This window comes from Pleurodeles waltl, chromosome 8 (genome assembly GCF_031143425.1).
Source record: "Pleurodeles waltl isolate 20211129_DDA chromosome 8, aPleWal1.hap1.20221129, whole genome shotgun sequence".
Lineage (NCBI taxonomy): Eukaryota > Metazoa > Chordata > Amphibia > Caudata > Salamandridae > Pleurodeles > Pleurodeles waltl.
Genome location: NC_090447.1, coordinates 27,434,175 through 27,440,595, shown reverse-complemented (window position 1 = coordinate 27,440,595; position 6,421 = coordinate 27,434,175).

Below are 6,421 nucleotides of genomic sequence, written 5' to 3'. Positions count from 1 at the left end.
GAGTCGGGAAGTTAACCCAAGGTGGGCCATTGGATATTATCGTTAAGTCCCTTTGTATCAGTACGAGCCTCCATATCCATCTCTGTTCATGAAGTAGCAACTTTTGTTTTAGATTTGTTGCTGTGAGTTTAAGTTGGTCGATAACCACCCATTCCATATCGTTGGGATGGTGGTTCCTGGTGACATAGTGTTCTGTCAGTTTTGTGGCATCTCTCTTGCAGCGAATGGTGCTCCTGTGTTCGCACATGCATGTGCCTACTCTACGGGTTGTCATCCCGATGTACCTTCAGGCCCTGCCATCTGGCACTGGTACATACAAGTAGCTAATTCAAAGACATTTTCAGATATCTTTTTATAAATTTTTTCTGAAACTAAAATATGTCCACTTACGTTTGGTCTTATAAAGTTGCATGCAGTGGCAGGAGTGGACCTGGGGGAGAATGTGAGGTCTCTAAAGTTGCATTTTTCATTGAAATTTCTAAAGAGAAGTATTATTTGAAGATCTTGCTTTCTCTTTGCTGACTGATGAGAAATGCCTGCAAGGCCTGGCTTCAGGCCAGGCTGTTTGGCAATACCATTTGGTCTAATGACATGCACAGTGTGCATTGAATGGTGCGGGGACTGTGACCAGGGTATGGGTAAAAGCCATGTGTTTCAGACTGTGAGCATCAGGACTGAGGTACTGGCCACAAAGAGTTTCTGAAGGCCATGCCCTGCTTCAAATGGGTCAAGGCCAAAGACTTTGCTCTACACTCATCAAAAGCAAAGTGTGGCTCAGTGGGTATGGGGATTGTAAGAAGCACAGAGCATTACCGCAGGTCATGTCCTGTGCTGGGTGCCTGATGGAAAGCAGCTGAAGGCTAAAACCAGAACTGTGCAAACAGAAGGGAAACTGTACTAAAGTTCAAGGACATAAAGGTACATTTAAGGCAACACTTTACAAATGACTAAGAAATGTGCACACAATGGTAGAAAAGGGACGAAAGTAAAAGAAGTGGTGGGCAAATGCAGAAACCAGGTGTACAATGTACGGCGCTCCACTGTTTTTGCTAGGTTTGCACTATGGAAATACCACATACATACATAAATACAATGCAAATAAATTATAAGCTTTAAGATAGGCCCTTGATAGTTTGTTGAAGCCTTCTTCTTGACCTCTGTGTCATTAGATTGCCTATTCCTGAAGGACAAAAGCATGCTGTATTGGTGATTCTTCGGCCACTGCAGATGTTTGCAGAGAATTTCCAGTTGCATAGCAGGCGTTCTTTAGTTATCAATGTAAATTTGATTAGCCAATGTTTATGAAAAAGGTGAAAGTTCAAATAATTTAACTTCCCTTCCATCTGGTTTAAATATGATATTGTGTTCCAATATCAGGGAAACGCCAACACACGGCTCATAAACATATGACACAAATCCACCACCGGTTTCTGATGCCTCCAGAATCGACAATTTCCTTCGGATGAAGTTTGGCCATATTGTTAGGACAGCAGAATATTTGCAGAGCAAATCTAAACAGTTCTGGGGTTTGGGCTAATTCTGATGATTTTTCCTCAGTATCTCTTCCAATATCTCTAAAAAATGATGCTACCAAGCTAATTTTCCCAATCACTGTTACCATTTTGAGTGGGTTGAGACCTATTCAGACCTGGAGGTTTGCCAATGGCAAGGAAAATATAGCTTTGAGTATTTCCTCAGTTTTTCTAGTTGATTATAGAAACTGAGGAAATACTTAGTCTTATTCCCCTTGACATTAGGCAAAACTCAAGGATCTGGACAGGCTAACCAATCCGTTCTCTAAAAAAAAAGGTGCACTTGTGTCCTCGTCCCTTACCGTTTCCAGGCATCCTTTAAAGGGAATGGCATAAAGAGCAATGTGGCTGGTGCAAACAGTGTAGTGCTACTGAAGGAAGGAACATCCACTTGAGTTGGTGAGTTGTCATTGAGTGAGAATGACTGCAAAATGTTTGCTAACGTATTTGCCAATAGATTGTCCAGGATTATTGATCCAATGATTCTTTCATCTTAAACTGGCTTTCTGGGAGGAAGAATGTCAAATGGTAATACTGGGTCCTAAGGTATATTCCGAACACAATACATAACTAAACATCTCCTTCATCTATAATTACATTAGAAGCCAAAAAGGCATTTGACAAAGTCTCATAGCATATTCTAAAATCCACAATATTGAAATGTAATTGTTATATTGTAAATATTTGTATGGCGCTATATGACCAGCCCAGGCTACACTTAAACAAATAGTGTTTTACTATAATACTTTACCTTAGCCCAAGGAGGAAGACAAGACTACCCTATCCATTTAACAATTTATGCTCATTGATGGATGATGGTAATGCAGATTGGAAAGGGATGGTATTAGATGGCTGTAAGGAAATGCCTCCTTGGCATGCTTACCCCCTGACTTTTTGCCTTTGCTGGTGCTAAGTTTTGATTTGAAAGTGTGCTGAGGCCCCAGCACCAGTGTTCTTTCCCTAACCTGTACTTTTATTTTCACAATTGGCACACCCTGGCATCCAGGGAAGTCCCTTGTAACTGGTACCCCTGGTACCAAGGGCCCTGATGCCAGGAAAGGTCTCTAAGGGCTGCAGCATGTTTTATGCCACCCTGGGGACCCCTCACTCAGCACAGACACACTGCTTGCCAGCTTGTGTGTGCTAGTGAGGACAAAACAAATAAGTCGACATTGCACTCCCCTCAGGGTGCCATGCCAACCTCACACTGCCTACAGGTATAGATAAGTCACCCCTCTAGCAGGCCTTACAGCCCTAAGGCAGGGTGCACTATACCATAGGTGAGGGCATAAGTGCATGAGCACTATGCCACTACAGTGTCTAAGCAAAACCTTAGACATTGTAAGTGCAGGGTAGCCATAAGAGTATATGGTCTGGGAGTCTGTCATGCACGAACTCCACAGCACCATAATGGCTACACTGAAAACTGTGAAGTTTGGTATCAAACTTCTCAGCACAATAAATGCACACTGATGCCAGTGTACATTTTATTGTAACATACACCCCAGAGGGCACCTTAGAGGTGCCCCCTGAAACCTTAACCAACTACCCGTGTAGGCTGACTGGTTTTAGCAGCCTGCCACACTCCAGACATGTTGCTGGCCACATGGGGAGAGTGCCTTTGTCACTCCGTGGCTAGTAACAAAGCCTTTACTGAGTGGAGGTGCTTCACACCTCCCCCTGCAGGAACTGTAACACCTGGCGGTGAGCCTCAAAGGCTCACCCCCTTTGTTACAGCACCCCAGGGCACTCCAGCTAGTGGAGTTGCTCACCCCCTCCGGCCACGGCCCCACTTTTGGCGGCAAGGTCGGAGGAAATAATGAGAACAACAAGGAGGAGTCACTGGCCAGTCAGGACAGCCCCTAAGGTGTCCTGAGCTGAGGTGACTCTAACTTTTAGAAATCCTCCATCTTGCAGACGGAGGATTCCCCCAATAGGATTAGGGATGTGCCCCCCTCTCCTCAGGGAGGAGGCACAAAGAGGGTGTAGCCACCCTCAGGGCTAGAAGCCATTGGCTACTAACCCCCCAGACCTAAACACACCCCTAAATTCAGTATTTAGAGGCTCCCCAGAACCTAGGAACTCAGATTCCTGCAACCTAAGAAGAAGAGGACTGCTAAGATGAAAGCCCTGCAGAGAAGACGGAGACACCAACTGCTTTGGCCCCAGCCGTACCGGCCTGTCTCCCCACTTCAAGAAAAACTGCAACAGCGACGCGTTCCACAGGGTCCAGCTACCTCTGAAGCCTCAGAGGACTACCCTGCATCTAAAAGGACCAAGAACTCCCGAGGACAGCGGCTCTGCTCCAAAGAAGAAACAACTTTGCAACAAAGAAACAACTTTAAAAGGACTCCGCGTTTCCCGCCGGAAGCGTGAGACTTTGCACTCTGCACCCGACGCCCCCGGAGAAACAACACTACAGGGAGGACTCCCTGGTGACTGCGACCCTGTGAGTAGCCAGAGTTGACCCCCCTGAGCCCCTCCAGCGACGCCTGCAGAGGGAATCCAGAGCCTCCCCCTGACCGCGACTGCCTGTTTCTAAGAACCCCACGCTGGTAAAGACACTGCACCCGCAGCCCCCAGGACCTGAAGGATCCGACCTCCAGTGCAGAAGCGACCCCCAGGTGGCCCTCTCCCTTGCCCAGGTGGTGGCTACCCCGAGGAGCCCCCCCCTTGCCTGCCTGCATCGCTGAAGAGACCCCTTGGTCTCCCATTGCTTTCTATTGAAAACCCAACGCTTGTTAACACACTGCACCAGGCCGCCCCCGTGCCGCTGAGGGTGTACTTTATGTGTGGGCTTGTGTCCCCCTCGGTGCCTTACAAAACCCCCCTGGTCTGCCCTCCGAAGACGCGGGTACTTACCTGCTGGCAGACTGGAACCGGGGCACCTCCTTCTCCATTGAAGCCTTTGCGTTTTGGGCACCACTTTGACCTCTGCACCTGACCGGCCCTGAGCTGCTGGTGTGGTAACTTTGGGGTTGCTCTGAACCCCCAACGGTGGGCTACCTTGGACCCAAACTTGAACCCCGTAGGTGGTTTACTTACCTGCAAATACTAACAAACACTTACCTCCCCCAGGAACTGTTGACAATTGCACTGTGTCTAGTTTTAAAATAGCTATATGTCATTTATGTGAAAACTGTATATGCTATTTTGCTAATTCAAAGTTCCTAAAGTACCTACCTGAAATACCTTTCATCTGAAGTATTACTTGTAAATCTTGAACCTGTGGTTCTTAAAATAAACTAAGAAAATATATTTTTCTATACAAAAACCTATTGGCCTGGAATTGTCTTTGAGTGTGTGTTCCTCATTTATTGCCTGTGTGTGTACAACAAATGCTTAACACTACTCCTTTGATAAGCCTACTGCTCGACCACACTACCACAAAATAGAGCATTAGAATTATCTCTTTTTGCCACTATCTTACCTCTAAGGGGAACCCTTGGACTCTGTGCATACTATTCCGTACTTTGAAATAGTGCATACAGAGCCAACTTCCTACAATGGCTGACTATGCTGATGACATTATTTTGTTTCTCTGAGATGTAGTGACCTTGATTCTGCCGATTTTAGAATGTATTAAGCCACATGCAGATGTGTCTCGATATACATTGACATCATTGAATATTTTAATCCTAAAATCGATGATGGATCGTATTGGACTAAAATAGTATAAAAGTCGGATAAAAAAAAAAAACTTAGGACTTCAGTTTCTCAATAAAAGGAGGATTCTATCAAATTAAATTCAGATATCATAATTAAAAAGTTAAGGATTCCTTATAAATAATTGGACCTTGCCATTTGAGTTGGAGGGGAAGAATGGAAATTATAAGAATTATAAAAATCCAATTATTAACTTGTCACCACAAACATTTGCTCCATCCTTGTTTGAAAAAATATACAGACTGATTGTGATGTTCATCTGGTCCCAGAAAAAAAATGTTTTTTCCATCTAAGCTTAAACTAGACCAAAACAAGACATTAATCCGACTTCTCACTTGCCAAAGCATCAAGTTGGTATGAAGGTCGCATCAACTACTCAAGTCATCCATAGGGGCTTGCCATAGGGAGAAATCTAGTTCATTCTTGATATGTTTTTTCACTATAGTTTCTTGGGAAAATGGTTCCTTCTCTGACTCCCATATTATCTTGGATGACACATGGTGCTTAAAACAAACTGGACACAAATATAAATATAGGTTTCAAAAACCCTATCATATCCTTCTTTGGAAGAACAAAGTGTCTCAAATGGACAACACTGTTATATATAGCCTGGACTGGAAAAGGAAGGCATTTTCTTATCTAGTGGCCTTATCAGTGTCATTGTATCCTTTCCTTAACCGTGAAGGATCGTTAGCTAAGTTACGATTGTCATCCATAATGCCAGATATCCTTTCCTTGATGTATTAATTAAAATCCAAAGACTAATTTATTTCCAGGATTAATATGATATTGACCTTCAACAAACCATTCTTTGTTGAGATCTATTGAAGACAGATGGTGTAGGAGGCTGGCCTGGCTTATAGTGGGTACGTGATGGTACTTACACCTTGTGCCAGGTCCAGTTATCCCTTATTAGTAGATTAGAAGTGTTCCAGCAGCTTAAGCTGATAGAGGTAGCTATAGCAGAGCAGCATAGGCTGAACTAGGAGGCATGCAAAGCTCCTATTATACCACTTATATAATATAGCACTATATCACAAGAAAACACAATACTGAGAGTTACTAAAAATAAAGGTACTTTATTTTAGTGACAATATGCCAAAAGTATCTCAGAGGATATACTCCCGTAGGAGGTAAGTAATATACACAAAATATACACACACAAACCAAATCAGGTAAGTAAACAGTTATAAAAGTAGTGCAAACACTGTAGAACACAATAG